Here is a 16590-nt window from a genome sequence, read left to right as displayed (position 1 = left end):
AGATCTTATTCTAAATTTACAGGTGCTGAGTGTCCTTGCTATGTTACAGTGTCCTATTTTTCTGGGGCACTGCTGTATTTTGGGATAAATTATGAAAAATGCTACCAAGCAATCTCCCTTTCACACCAACTAGTTATTACAATGTTTCCTTACCTGTTAGTGGAACCAGGATTGTGCTCTCTTGTTCTCTAAGAAAGTAGCAACCCATCAAAGTTAGTGCTTTGGTACTGACTCTGGCAGCCAGTTTATTTTTTTTTTGTTTTACCCAAAGCTGAAAAGGAATAGTTATTCCATTACCTAACAATATTTAGACTCATCTTTCAAAAGATGAAGGTTAACTAATCTTTTGGCTAAGAACATATCCAACTCTGTACAAATGAAAACAGTTTGGTCTAAGAAAAGATAACCTGTAAATTTAACCATCCAATGTGTAGTGCCAAAAATAAAGAAAATGAAAGATTATCTGAAGTCAAGGAGGTGAAACTGCTGTCTAAGGAGATATCATATAAATAACTAAAGAAGCATTTCATGAGCCAAAGCAGCAGCTATTTTTTTCCACTTAAAAATTTTAAATTTTAAGTTCTAAAGTATTTTGACTTTTGAAAAATATGCCTTTATATCCATGATTTTAAAGTAAGTACTGTACAATATTACTGCTGTGAAGAGGTAGATGAGGAATAAAAAAAGAATAAATTAGAAAAAAGATTTGAATACTGAGTATCTCAGGAAATGTAATTTCAAAAATTTCAAAAATCCCTCAGATTAGCAAAGTATTCTATGGCAAAGTTCTTATGGGGTAACTTTTCAGCAAATGAAAAGGAATAAAATTTGTACAACAGAGCTCTCATACACATTTTTTATTAAACCTATATGAGGTTAATAGGCACTATAAAATGCGATACAAATTATTAAGCAAATTCTCTAGTCTTTTCTAACCACTTTTCCTGGCAAACCATAGTAATGCTTAAACATAAACCACAGGAATTACTTCAGAATCTTAAATTCACTAAATCTAAGGAAAATCTAATTATAGTGTTCTAGACAGAAAAAAAATCTACTTAGAAATTATTAACAAGATTTCAAGTTTTTCTTTCATTGTCAAATATTAATCAATGATAAATAGTGGCAAAAATGTTTATTTTGAAATAGAAAAATACATAGTATCTTTTTAAGCTTGAAAATGAAAGTTCCAAGAAATCATCCTGCTCAGATTATTAAAATTTAATATCCCCTAACCTTTGATTTATCACATCCCACAAAATGCCACAATAAAAATATAGCCACCTTATATTTAAATAAATCTGACCTGTCTTTAAGTTACAGGGCCAGTAAAATAAAAGTGTTAAGAGAAATAGACCCACTGATAAACTCTCAAGCCAAATAACTTTCAAAATGTAACCTGTTTATTATTCTGCCCAAAGTATCAAAACTGCTACATACTTGTATAGCCAGGAATGATAAACACACATTCTGCTAAATAAAAATTATTTTGAAATCTCCCAAAAGAGCTGGTTTTCCTTTGCTACAAGTTATTAATTTAGGAAGACTCTGGATTTGATTACATACCACTTACATAGAAACATTTATAGTACTTTCAAAATAAGGTCATATTCAAATAAAGAGCAATCTTTGTGAGAATATCATTGATAGAGACTAATAAAAATGATACAGTAGAACTTTGCCTAATTCTGTTTTAATAAACAGCACTCCTCTATGTAATATTTAAGAGTTTAAGTATTCCACTGAATGACTAACATTTTAACCAGTCAAAAACAAATTTCAAACCAAAGCCAACAAAGTATTACCAATTCCACAATACAACCTCAATCAAGCGAGTGTTACAGATCTACTAATCAGTACACTGAAAATAAAAACCACTTTACTATATAATTGCATTGTTTTGTTTTTTTATGGTTGGTTGTGGGGCTTGAACTCTGGGCCTGGCTGCTGTCCCTGAGCTCTTCAGCTCAAGGCAAGTGCTCTACCACTTGAGCCAGAGAGCCACTTCTGGTTTTCTGGTGGTTAATTGGAGATAACAGTCTCACAGACTTTCTTGCCTGGGCTGGCTTTGCACCATGATCCTCAGATCTGGCCTCCTGAGTAGCTAGGATTACCGGCATGAGCCACTGGCACCTGGCCTAATTACACAATATTTTAATGACTGAAGATCATTATATTCAAATCAGAAGTAATAACACAATATATATAAAATATATTATATATACAACATAACTTGTATTTATATATATAATATATATTCTACTGAGTAACTCTGTTATCACTCATTCTTATTGGCTCAAAGGCATTTCTATAGATGAAAAGGAATTTCTCACAGATTTCTCAGTGTCCAACAGTCTAAGTTGGCCATAAGATGAAAATAACCTTTTTTATAAAAGCAGAGCCTTTGTATCACCAGCCCCAAGAATTGTGGTTAGCATATGAAGTTTAATGAAGAAATATGAGTAAAATAGAAATTTGTCAAGTAGTGAGGATCAAATTAGACGCTAGAAGGTTCAACTTCCTAAAGCTACAAAAACTTTTATCAAAAGTATTACTTTCATGGATCTATCTCCTTGAAGGGTATCACTTCTAGAATTAACTTTTGAGTTGGTCAGAAGAAAATTCAAAAGTTTTAAAAACTTTTAGCCAAATCATAAAGCCTACTACATATGTTCTAATGCTCTTTTTCAGAATTTTAATAGTGCAAGAAATGAGAGCATTTCCAGAAGACTCAGTTTCAAATTTTTCAACTTCAGAAAGTGAGCAATTATATCCCCTCCCCCAAACAAAACACACAGTTTTTTTTTTTTTAGAATTACTTAGCCAAGATACAACATTGACTCTGGAGAAGGAAATAAAAAATTAAACCAGAAATCTAAGGTCAAATGAGACAGACCTTAGGAAAAACAGTAAAAGCTTACTTAAGAGACACAGTATCATGAGGATATGCACATAATCTTGAAAAAAATGTTTCAAAAAAAAAAAGGAGTTATAATGGAATTGAGAAAGCCCAACATGAAGAATGTCCCAAGAGTTCACTATTATATTTTCTAATCCTTTAGGAAACAGTATTATTCAAAAATGTAACTAGGATTTAAATATCAAATTGTTTAAAAAGAGAAGCAAAAGGTATCTAACCCAAATCTGTTTTCATGTTCTAGAGAATAAGGTAGACCAAAAACAATCCAGAATGTAATGTATAATCCACTAAACTATGGAAGAAAAAGATAACTCACAATCATGAGGCCCTGGGTTCGATTTCTCAGCCGGAAGTGGTGCTGTGGCTCAAGTGGTAGAGCGCTAGCCTTGAGCTGAAGAGCTGAGGGACAGCGCCCAGGGCCAGAGTTCAGGCCCCACGACCGGACCAAAAAAACAAACAAACAAAAAAATCTCACAGATTTTCCTTCCCAGACTAGCTGTGAACCAGGATCATTGTATCTCAGCCTCCTGAGTAGCTAGGATCACAGGCGTGAACCACCTGGCCCTGGCTTGTTTTGTTTTGTAGTGCTGGAGATAAAAACCAGACTTTGCAACACAAGGGCTGTAACATTGAGCTAAACCCCCAGCTTGTTAAGGACAAAACCCTACAAATTAGAGGAATTTCCCAAGTGCCATGCCAAGAAATCACTGTGTGAGTGGGGAGAGGAAGGATAGACAAATACAGTTATAATCGTCAATGTACATAGGTGGCCATGGAACCAGGCAACTTGAGGGCATGAGTGGGGTTGGGAGAGACAGAGAATGATGGAAGGATGACATTGATCAAGATGTGTTGTACTCATAAACGGACATGTTGAATTGAAAATACAAAGCTCCAGTGCTGGATAAGGAATGCACTCATTACCTCGCTCATGTAACTGTTACCCCTCTGTACAGTATTTTCACAATAAAAAACATTAAAAAGAAAAAAAATAGCATAAAGGCAACTTGAGTCAAGATAATAAGCACAAAAATGCTTAAATTTACCTGACTCAATGAAAAGATTTGTACATTTAACAAAAAACAATTAGTGAAAATTAAGAAAAATTTTAAATTACTTTAATAAATACAAATACTTTTTTTCATAATTCACCTATATGCAACCTTTTGCTTCTCTAAAATCTTTATTTTTCCAGTAAAAAATATTTAACTTTGAGCAGGCACTGTTGGTTCATACCTGTCCTCCTAGTTGTTCAGGAGGCTGATCTAAGGATTGAAGTTTGAAGCCAGAATGGATAGGAAAGTCTGTGAGACTCTTAACTTCTAATTAATAAGCAAAAGCCAGAAGTGGAGTTATGGCTCAAGTGGTGAGCATAAAAGCTCTGGGATAGTGTTCAGGCCCTGAGTTCAATCCCCAGGGCCAGCATCAAGAAAATAATAATAATAATAATAATAATAATAAACCTTTGTTCAAAGGATGGTCAGCATAGTTTGAAGTACATTTATTTTAAGAGAAAGGATTGTGTGTACATGTGTGCATACACATACTTACTTTGGCAGCCTGAAAACTGAACTTAGGGACAGAGTGAGAATTCTACCACATGAGCCATGCTCCCAGTTCTACATATATGTTTTAACTTTAGGATCTTGAGTTGTCTACATTCATGAGTGTGGTGGAGCATACCTGCCATCCCAGCTACACAAAAAGTATATGCAGGAAGACTGAGGCACAAACTAGCCCCAGGATAAATATTATTTGAAATTTAACTACAAAGGAGTGTAGTTCAAGTGGTAGAGAACCAAGTGCAAGGCCCAGAGTTTAAACATCAGTATTACCAAAAAAAAAAAAAAAAAAAACTCTAAGATACAGCACATCAACCTAAAATAAATCCTTTAATCTACATCACCGTCAATTTTGTAGTATGTGACCCTGAGATGACAAAACAAAACACTATGACAGTAGAACCCACTAAGCTCAACAATAGGCATCCCAAACTTTAGGGCCCACATCATCAATCTAACAGAAATTAAGAAAGCCTAGGCTGTCATTTATTCATCAACTAGTTACTTCTAAATGATAAGTTTACAAACCCAAAAGACTTAAAATGTCCAACATAGTATTCTGAATTTAAATCCTGAACATTTTAATCCTGGTAACTATTCAAATGTTCCTAGCTGTTTCTACTTTTAAACATTTTGAGAATAAAATTTTGATTGTCATAACCCATTTCTGGAGAGGAAAATGATGCCAAGAAGAAAATGTTTTTTTAAAAAAACCTGCAAAAGGAAAAAACTGAATACTATCAAACTATTTATGAAATATGCTTTGACATAACTTATGCCAAAACTGGAGTTTAATTCACATTGTACTGGGTATCAGTAAAAATGTTAACAGATCTCAATTTACTGAAGTCTCTAAAAGTGTCAACTCACATTCTTTGCTTAGTAAGTCAAATATTTTCTTCACATATAGGTAAACTTCAAGAAGACCTGACAATAATGTATCTTAGTGAGCAGTCTGCCACTTGATCAAGAGAAAGAGGGAGAGAGAGGGGTTGGGACAATTTCCACAAACTTCTTCAGTTCTAGAACTTGCATTTTTCCCCCCATTTCAAGAACTAGTTAACACAAAACCGTGAGTTTTGAAATTTTATACACAATTTAAAAATCCAGTTCAATGAATCTTCACAACTTAAAAAAAATACTGACTCATTATCTTAACTGATTAGGAGATAGTTTTCAATCCCATATGGGATTGAGAATGGAACAGATGGTCTTCAAGAACTATGCCCATCTAAAACGATCTTTAGGATTAAAAAAGAGTTTATAAATCACTTGATTTGGATAATGATTCTATTTTTGAATATTAACAAACTGCTACATGACAATGTATTTCTTTTAAGTACTCTTCACCTCTATTAAGAAAAAAGGGCAGAGCTGGGCACAGTGGCTTAGAGCTTTTAATCCAAGCTACTTGGAAGACAGATTTGAAATCACAGCTCTAGGGCAGCCCAGGCATAAAAGTTAACAGACTCCATCTCAACCAATGGTTGAGCTACACTGGTATACACTGTTATTCCGTTACAGTGGAAGCACAATGGCTTGGGGGAGCAGTTCATGCCTGTCTTCTCCAGAGATATGAGGAAGCACAAGTAGGAGGTAGCAGCCCAGGCTAGCCTGGGTGTAAAGCCAGACAGTACCTCAAAAATAACCAAGGCAAAAAAGGGTTCGAGGAGTGACTACACTAGTAGTGCACCTGCCTTCCAAACTCAAGGCCCCCAAGTTGAATCACAAAAACAAAAAAACAAAACAAAAAAAACACAGCCTTTTATTATGAATTTAACAATTTCAAGCACTTCTTGGTCCAATATAATAAAATCCTAGCAGAATATGGAAGTCAGCAAAAGAATTCTTTATGTCTCCTTTTGTATGTAGTGAGTTCTCTTTTAACAATAGTACTCGATATTTACTATTCTTATGAGAACTGAAAAAACTAGCAATTCTTTTTCTATAATGATTAGCTCTTTTTAGGAAAGAAGCTACTTCTTATTTGGCACAGTAGTTAAGAGCTGCCATATAAAATTACCAAGAACTCAGCTAGCATATTACATACCTTGGTGCCTTTAATAATCCCAAATAGTACAAAAGTAGTTACTGCCCCATGTAACATAATAATATATAATAATTGGGCTTAGAAAGTTTAAAAAGCTCATAAAATGAAGATGTAGAAGAAACGTTAGGTATCAGGTCTGATGCCAAGGCTAATGTTCATTAAACTTGACAGTATTAAATTCTATGCTCGTTAATTGTTTTAACCAAAAAACTCGAATTAAAAAGCTTGTCTATAACCATATACATAATAACAATGTAATTTAATTTGGAAGACACATCAACATCTTATGATTGTTCTCTCAGAATACTAGTTTCAGCTTGTAGACCTAAATAGTATCTTTTTTTCTTTTCCCTTAGTAAATAACTCTAGTAAGTACTAAGTATTTAAAAAGGACTCAGTAAATATTTCTGAAATAAATACATAAATACAGTATCAAGGAAAAAAATAAACACATCAATACAGTATAAAGGAAAAAACAGAAGAGTGTAAAAAACCTTCTAGACTAATCAACAATTTCTTGTACTACCACAGGTCATTATCTAGAATTTATAGATGTAGGCAAGGAGGCATAGTGCCCCCTGATGGTAGACTATATCAACTGTTAAACAATTACCAATCATCTATCACCAAATCTGTTCTTTCTCTTCTACCCTCTTTTAAGGGTCTTCTTCTCCCTTTGTATTTCTTATTGTTTGTGCCTCTATCTCAGACCTCTCTGGTACTAATGATATTTAGGTCCCATATTTATAAGCTCAAATACAGCATAACTTGGTTTTGTTAAGCCAAAGTGTTTACTTATTATTAACAACTTTTGTTTTTACATATGGGGTCAATTCTAACAAGCTCCTTTAGATTTCAATCAGCTAAGAAATAGTACAACCAGAAAAACAATATACTTAAATAAAGAAAACAACCAAAATGAGTCTTAATCTGTTGAACTCGGCTGAAACAGTCATTCTTCTCTTAACTGTATTGGGAGAATTAACAAGTTTAGCCTGTCAAAAACGTATCAAGTACAATACCTAGAAATGCAATCTATACAAAAGGTAAAAACCACTGGTTTTTAGATTTTATTTGTTTTATATTAGTGAAAAGTGAAAACATGAAAACAAAACAATGCATTACTATTCAGTCATAAATCAAGTTACTGTATATCAACTACAACAAATTAAAAATCCCAATTGCTTCTTTCAATAGTTATATTTACAAATGAGTTGGAATTAATGATAATAAAAGCAACTCTACTGCAAAAACTTCTAGGGAAGGGAATACTTAATGCAACTATCTTTAAAGCCAAGTATGATGATGTAGCCCTTTAATTCCTGCACCCAGAAAGCAGGACTATGAGTTTAGGACCATCCCGGGTTACACAAAACCCTGTCCAAAACAGACAAACAAACAAACAAAAAAAGAAAACAACTAATTTTACTTTCCAATGTAATGTTAAGAAAAAAGATAATTCCTATTTTTCAGCCAAATATTAAAACGTCTATGTAAATTGGAAAAATTTTGTTCCAATGTGAATATAAGCTGTAACAACTCAAAATTAAATACCTGAAATATTAAAAATGTCAATTAGGTTCAATTAATTAAAATGAAGTTCTATAAGTATTTTCATGTAATCTGACACTATTAAGCTTAATGAAAGTATGGAAATCATATGGTTAAAACCTCACCAAGACCAACTGAAGGCTACTAATCTCTTTAAAATGTTCATACCATAAAACTGTCTCTACAGTTACTTATTTTTCTCAAACTGGATTCTTTTTTTTTTTTTTTTTGGTCAGTCAAGGGACTTGAACTCTTGGCCTGGGTGCTGTCCCTCAGCTCTTCAGCTCAAGGGAAGTGCTCTACTACTTGAGCCACCGTACCACTTCCTCAAATTGGATTCTATTTAAGCAAATTTTCCGAATTTATTAAACTTTAGTCCTTAGGAATAAATCTGAAAGTTTTAACTATTTGGATTAGTAAATGTGACCAAGTTACTTCACAGTATTTTACCTAATTTTGTGTGTGAGTCTTGAGGCTTGGAACTCAGAGCTTGGGCTCTGTCCCTAAGTTTCTTTTGCTAAAGGCTAGCACTCTACCACTTGAGCCACTGCTCCACATCCAGCTTTTAATTGTAGTTTATTGGAGATAAGAGTCTCACAGACTTTCCTGCCTGGGCTGGCTTTGAACCACAATCTTCAGCTCTGAGCCTCCTGAATAGCTAGGATAATATGTAGAACGACATTAGCCTCTTATAAAATCCTCAAATGTTCTGTGAACTTGATTAGTAAGTTAATATTTACAAGAAAGAAAAGGCACTAAGCTGGTTACCAATTTAAATATTATATACCTTCAATCAGTATTGAAAGAAGTAGAATGTGGTACCACATCCTAACTTGTTATTACAGGACTCAGGAAAGGAGACAGAAATCTAGAAAGGTATCAAATTTTGAAATCTTATTTGCATCTACTCATTCTGCCTCTACCTTTCCTGCCTTGACCCTCAAAACTGGTTTAAAAATTCCTAATAAAGTATGATCAATTCTATAAAATGGAGTGACGACTATCACTTCAAAGACAATCTGATGAATGGTTTATAGGGAAGAAAACAAATAACAAAGACAATAAACAACTTAGGAAATCAGTCAAATTCACCAACCTCAGAATCTACAGTAAATTACAACATCAACTTGACTCAAAAGAAATGTAGGTAATTATAACAGAAAAAGTCTTTTTAAAAAAGCAAAGTAAAATGGAGACAGTTGCTGATCCATTTACCATGATCAGCACTATAAGCAAAGTCAAGGATTTTATTAACTATATTATCTCAGTGCCTGCATTCAAAGGAAAACACATGAGAGAGAGAAAAAAAAAACCAGGCAAAAAGTTTACTTAGAAGGTAGTGGATTTCAAAAAATATATTTACCCATTAAGTTTCACAGAATAGCATCTTTATGAAGTATTTTTAAACATAAATATTTCTCCAAAACACAATGTGTATTACTGTCATAAATACAACAAATTTCTATAAGATACAACCAATAAGATAAAATTAATAACTATCCAGTTCATTTCTTTAAAAAGAATTGAAAACATGAGAGGAATCAGTTTCCTCTGCAAAAACATTTGAAACAATTTAAGTCACTTTTCTCAGAGTAGTAAATTAAAAAAAAAAAAAAAAAAGCCAGGCACTGGTGGCTGTTCAAAGCCAGCACAGTCAGGAAAGTCTGTGAGACTTTTATCTCCAATAAATTACTCAGAAAAAGTCTAAAGTGGGGCTGTGGCTCAAGTGGTAGAGCACTAGCTTTCAGTACAAAGAGGCTCAGGGATAGCACTTAAACCATGAGTTCAGGCCCCAGGACTGGCCAAAAACAAAAAACAAAAACAACAGCAAAAACAACAAACCAACTGAGGGGACCTCTACTATTCAAAAGTATCAACACTGGCATCTATCTACAAAAACCTTGTGTAGAGTGGGTACCTGATATGTAATTTATTATCAGTAACTAATTCTTGATTTCATGATCAAGAATTATATATCTAGACCTAGATGCAATACTACATGCTGCTCAGAAGGCCAAAGCAAGAGCATTATGAATTCAAGCATACCCTGGTCTAAATAGAGAGCTCCTACCTCCATTAAATACTTATAATCTTAGCATCTATCAGATACTTCTAATATTACTACTTACTATAACTAAAAATATTCTTTGTAACTTTCACATATACCAGTATAGCTTTTTTAATAACATTTATTACAGCTATCTTACAAAACAACCTTATAATTCCCTAAGTTTTCCAATATCGAGAATGGGGGTAAGGTGAAAAGTAGTAAGAATTGAGTAAAATGATTTAACTATGGATAAGTATCACAGCAGACTAAGTGTTTTTTTTAATGCTTGCCCATACCTCATTAACTAACATGACTGGAATTTATTCTTCCCGCCCCCCTCTCCCCAAGCTCTCATTCACATTCAGCTTTTCACTCATGACTAGTGCTCTACCTACCACCTAAGCTACACTTTCACTTTGCATTTTTTTGCTAGCTAATTGGAGAAAATAGTCTCAAAAATTTGTCTGCCCAGCCAGGCTCTGAACTGCAATTCTCAGATCTCAATTTCCTGAGTAGCTTAGGATTATAGGCGGGAGCCAATGGCACCTGACTAAAATTTATTTACATTTACATTCATACTTCCTTGAAATATACCTATGTCATTTTTTTGAGACAGTCTAGCCTCAGCCTCCAGACTGTTGTATAGGCTTTGTGCTCCAATACATCCACTATCACTTAACTTTCAACCACTGAACATTCAAACCTATCACAGTTCCTTCAGTTTCCTTAAAATTTCTAATTCCTACTTTTCTGTTGTCACCTAAAGTGTCTCCAAATTCTACTTCTTTTCCCTCCCTACTTTTATCGGCTCTGTGATTTATAAAACTACCAAAAATAAAAGACTTCTTTAAAAAGTCAAAAAAATGCTATGCAAATATAGTGGGAAGAGAAGTTTGCTCCAAATGGTAGCAACTTCAAACAGTTTTTTCTTGCTTTATCTTTATTTACTTGTTTTTGCAGTGCTAGAGCTTGAACCCAGGGCTTTTAGCGTACTAGGCAAGCACTCTATACCATACTATGTACTTAGTCTTGTAAGTAGCTCTTGAGGCCCTTGCAAGTCATGCCAGAGCTGTGTTCCAAAGGACTAGGTTACCAATGTTTGAAACATGAATAAGTGGAGTGTTACTACTATATCTTGAGTTCTGATTCTTTACCTTTCTTACTGAGAACAAGATCGCTCATTTCTGATTCAAACCATGATCTCAGACTGCAGTAAGAAAAGGATGAATATTACATATTTCACACTGCTTTCACTGTTATTTAGCCTTTATACTGTCATATTATTTTCCCTATGTATGTCTTATACATCCCAGGCATATAATGGAACAGGATGACAAATATTTAGCAATGATTCAATCCCTGTCCTGGATATATTCCTGTCCTTCCTAATATATGTCTGAATTCATCTATCAATCCAACATTTCAAAACTTACTAAAGCCAGACACTAGACACATAGCAGGAAACTAGACAGATTAAGGCTCTCATGGAGCCTATTTTCATAAATACAGAACTGAGCAGTATCCCCATTCAAACTCCAAGAGAGCTAAACAAACAAGAATATTTGAAGAATATAATGACCCACCTGACTTATGGAACTGTAACCTTTTGTAGAACTACATAATAATAATAACTGTAATAGTAATAATTAAAGAATATAATGACGCTTAAAATCAGCATGTTAAGATCTGAATATGGTTTGTCACCTCTAAACTTACATTGGAATTTGACTGCCATGGTTGTGGTAGTTGAGAAGAAGTGGGCCTTTCAGTAAAAAGTGAGAAAAGAATGCCTTTCTCAAGACAGAGCTAGTTCTCTCAGGACTAGTTACCAAGAAAGTGGCTTATTACAAAGCTACAGGGTCTTGCTCACTGCCTGCCTTCCACTTGTAGCTGGCTTGTGCTTCTGCTTTCTGCCATGAGTTGAAGCAGCACTAGGCTCTCACCGGATGAAGCTGCTGCACTTCAATTTCCCAGCCTCCAGAAGCATAAGCTAAAATAAACCTTTCTTTATAAGCTACCAGTTTTTCTTTTATAATCCTTTTTACAAATTAATAATTTTTATAATTATAATTACAGAAACAGAAAAAAGACTAAGCCACCATAGTTCCCGATGCCTTCCAATGCACTTAAACTGACTTGAGGAAACACAACATCCCAGTTCTGATAATACATTCCAGAGGCAACAGAGCCAAGTCATTATAAGTACAAACTCCAAAATACAACTGCATGGATTTAATCCCATTGCATACTTAATAACCCTGAAAAGATGTTCATTTTACCCTGTTTCCTTACCTGTAAGATGGAGACAAAAATGGCACTTACATTTCATGACGATGTTCTGAGAATTAAGTAAATTGATACATGTATTTATTAGCACAATTTAAGAATTATGATTTCCAAATACTCTACTCCAATATCACTTTCACTACTGTAACTGTTACTTGATGTTTAATTACAGAGTAAGTAAAAAATCTAGGTGTATTTTTTCTCTGTTAAACTTGAATACAGAAATACTATAAACTATAAACATCAAGATGGCTGGGCATCAAGAGGAAATAATTTTTTTTTTTTTGGTCGGTCATGGGGCTTGAACTCTGGGCCTGGGCGCTGTCCCTCAGCTCTTCAGCTCAAGGCGAGCGCTCTACCACTTGAGCTACAGCGCCACTTCCGGTTTTCTGGTGGTTTATTGGAGATAGGAGTCTCACGGTCTCTCCTGCCCAGGCTGGCTTTGAACCGCGATCCTCAGATCTCAGCCTCCTGAGTAGCTAGGATTACAGGCGTGAGCCACCAGCGCCCGGCTAAGAGGAAATAATTTTAAAGTGCGATGTTAAAAACAATCCTTAAAAAGTGATAAAAAATATCCTTATTACTATTAGTACTAAAACCATATCATAACTACAATAGGAAAAATTTAATGCTAAATATTATTTGTATTTATACCTACAAAAATAATCGTAACTATTCAATATACTTAGACATACTATAACCAAACAATGTAGTTAACTAAAATGAGCTGACACAGAACTGAAGAGTTTTATAAAACCATAATCTATAATTCACTTCTAAAAGAATAGGTAGGCATGTAGACAAGTAATTAGTAATTCCCCAACCTGAGTTGATATTACAAAAATCATCTGGGAAACCTGGAAAAAAGAGACACTATCTCATCTGTCTTATCTACTTGAAGCTTGCATAACCCTTTATGGTTCCTTGTATAAAGAAGAGCAATACCATGAATCATGATCTAAAATTAACCCTTAATAAAACCAAATCACAGTAAATCTCCCCAATCAACATAAACATGGTTTTACTCTAGGTAACCAGAATTACTACTGATATGTCCCTTGCAAGTGTGGGAAAACTTAAGAGACTTAGAATTAGCCTCTAGCATCCCAGCATTGATGATAAGATTTTCCTTTGTTTTTAATTATTCCAGCCTTTAAAACTAAAGCCTCCTTTCTTAAATGCTTTTTTACTCCTGTTTAGTATCCATAGATAGTAAATTTATTGCTATTCTGGCCACTGTCAACCATTTTCCTTGGATCCTTTAGCAATTCCTACCTTGCTGGTTTAACAACAACAACTAAAATGACCATAAGACATCACACAAAATTTAAACAAGTAGTTACTTTGATGATTACTAAACAATACAAATACAGGCAGCATTTTACATTTTTAACAAGACAAAACTGCAAAGAATTTCCAAAATAATGCTTATTCAAGAATCATATGAAAAATTATTGCATAACCAGTCAAAAATGGAATTACTAGTCATTTCCATTTTTAACTAAGTGGAGAACTTTGTTTTACTCAAGTTAAAGAATTTTGATTAGAATAAGCATAAGTAAATACAAGACAAAGCACACTGCTTGTTAAAAACATCCAGCTAATTTTTTTTCACTCAAAACACAGTAAAAAGCAAACCAATTCTCAATTGCTTCTATTAAAGGGGAAAACAGTGATATTCTACAACCATCTATTAGAAACTTATCATTTAAATATATCATAATGCTCTTAAAAGGATGAGGTTCCAAAGTAGTACAGGAATCTGCCTACAAAAATTCTCAGTTCAAACCCCAATGGGGAGGGGAATAAAAAAGTAAAAAAAAAAAAAAAGGTTGAGTTTCTTGTGTAATGTCTTTGCTAATATTAACAATACATTTTCCTTATTAAAAGAGATTTTCACTGAGTTTCTATCTGTTTGGCACTGAAATTTTTGGCTTTGAATATGTAGTAGCAGAAAATAAATCCTTATTCACAAAGATTAAAAATCATCAATCACAAAAAGCAAAAACTAACCATAAACTATAAGGAGGAGGTACGTACTTAAGTTTAAATTTAGGGTGCTCAGCTTGCCTGCTCAGCTGATACTCTACTACTTGAGCCACACCTCCAGTCTTGCTTTTTGCTGATTATTTTGGAGATAGAATCTCAAGGACATTTTAATCCAGGCTGACTCTGAACACAATTCTCCAGATCTCAGCCTTTGAAGTAGCTAGGATTACAGTTTATAGGCTTTGACATCTAGCAAGATACTTTTAATCAGCATCAGAATCTAAATTCAGGAAGACCTCTCAAAAATGACAGTTAAGCATTAAGGAGAGAATGAAAAAGTAGCATAGGCAATGTTCAGGCTAAATAACAGCACGCAGAAAGGCCTAAAGGACCAAGAAAATATGGTGAGAAACTAACTACCTGAAAGTAGGTCAAGTGCAACTGGACTTTCGAAAGGGGATGGTAGCATGACATGAGGCAAGAGTAAGTGAAGATAGAACAGAGAGTAATCATCTTAAATGAGAAGCCTTCAAGGGGATATCAGCAAATGACTTACATTAATAGATTTCCACTGTTAAGAATCTTCTGATTACAACATACAGTATCAAAGAGGCACAGCATAGTCAAGAGGATCTGTATATAGTACTAAAAGTGAGTACTGTCATCTAGCATGTGGCAAAAGCAATGAAGAGGGAAAAAATAAAGATGAATCTGATGAAATGGTCAGGATATAAAAAGGAAAAGGATATAGAATGACTCTAAATTCCATGGAAAAATATTTATCAAGGTAAGACAACTATGACTGGTGGTGTGGCTCAAGTGACAGAAAGCCAGCCAAGCAAACAAAAGATCCCAAATCCAGATACCAGAAAAAGAAAGAAAAAAAAAGGGGGGGGGGGGGGAAGGGGCAATAACAGAAGAAGAAATGTGAGGAACTAGGAAATCAAGGACTAAGCTAGCAATTACTTGCTGAGTCTGAGAAGCCTAACAGAATGCAGAGAGATGTTGGGAAGCAGATGACTATATACACCTAAGGCTAAGAAGAAGGCTAGACAAATGGTATGAATCCAAGAGCTGATAGCATACAGACCACCTATAATGCCTTGGAAACAAGGAAAAGATAATTAAACAGAAAAAGGACTTGGGGGGAAAAAAGTCTAGCAAAAAAAAAAAAAATCCAGGAGAGAATAGGAATGGTAAGAAAGGAAAGAAAACAAAGGAAGTGAAACAAAACAAAACAAAACAAAACAGGTGAAAGATGGCTTCAAAGAGGCAAACTAAAGTCCACTAGGCCAAAGTACTGATGAAAAAATCAAGTTAGAATCCCTGGCTAATGTAACTGGTTAACAAAAAAAAAAAAAAAAAAGAAAAAGAAAAAGTTGGGAGAAAAAAGAAGTAAAATTATTCATGAGACTAGGGAACAACTCAACACAGAATCTAAGACTCATTATAAACAGTATTTTTAAATAACGTAAAGATGCATTAAATTTTTTCCTCGCCTGTACCTTTCGGTTTTTCTTTCTCTTTTTTCTTTTGTTGGTTGTGGAGCTTGAATACAGGGCCTTTTGCTTAAGCTCTTTTGCTTAAAGCTAGTGGCTCCAACACTTTGAGCCACAGAGCCACTTCCAGTTTTTTGACTAGTTAATTGGAGATAAGTCTCACTGGGACTTTTCTGCCTGGGATCCTCAGATCTCAGCTTCCTAAGTAGTTAAGATTACAGGCTTGAGCCACCAGTGCCCAGCTGTAGTTTTCTTTTTTTTTTTTGGGGGTCCGGTCGTGGGGCCTGAACTCTGGGCCTGGGCGCGCTGTCCCTCAGCTCTTCAGCTCAAGGCTAGCGCTCTACCACTTGAGCCACAGCGCCACTACCGGCTTTTTTTCTTTTTGCTTATGTGGTGCGGAGGAATCGAACCCAGGCCTCAGGCATGCAAGGCAAGCGCTCTACCACTGAGCCACCTCCCCAGCCCTGTAGTTTTCTTTAAATGAGTCATTAAAGCATATTTTACTATGACATGGTCAATTAGAACAGTGATAAAACAAAAACCAATCACCAAGGTTCTAATACTGCAGCATCAATATTCAGACTTTACACCTTCATATTTTAAAGTTGAAGTTTCTAAGCAAGAAGTCACATTCACTTTCTTACATTTCTGAAGCCAATGGTAGAAAGTAAATTTAAATTACT

The 16590-nt window shown here is 34.6% G+C and overlaps 1 protein-coding gene and 1 long non-coding RNA gene across 8 annotated transcripts in view; one reads left to right on the top strand and one right to left on the bottom strand.

Annotated features, from left to right (window-relative positions):
* The window catches only part of LOC138815762 (uncharacterized), a 59972-nt gene that overhangs the window by 21791 nt on the left and 21591 nt on the right, over window positions 1–16590 (top strand). The gene's annotated exons all lie outside the window — the stretch shown is intronic.
* LOC138815760 (TSC22 domain family protein 1) overlaps window positions 1–16590 on the bottom strand; it is a 93089-nt gene that overhangs the window by 65425 nt on the left and 11074 nt on the right. The gene's annotated exons all lie outside the window — the stretch shown is intronic.

This window comes from Dipodomys merriami, unplaced genomic scaffold (assembly GCF_024711535.1).
Source record: "Dipodomys merriami isolate MVZ:Mamm:240054 unplaced genomic scaffold, mDipMer1.0.p SCAF_667, whole genome shotgun sequence".
Classification (NCBI taxonomy): domain Eukaryota; kingdom Metazoa; phylum Chordata; class Mammalia; order Rodentia; family Heteromyidae; genus Dipodomys; species Dipodomys merriami.
The sequence above is the reverse complement of the archived record's forward strand: the minus strand, read 5'-3'. Positions and strand labels throughout refer to the sequence as shown.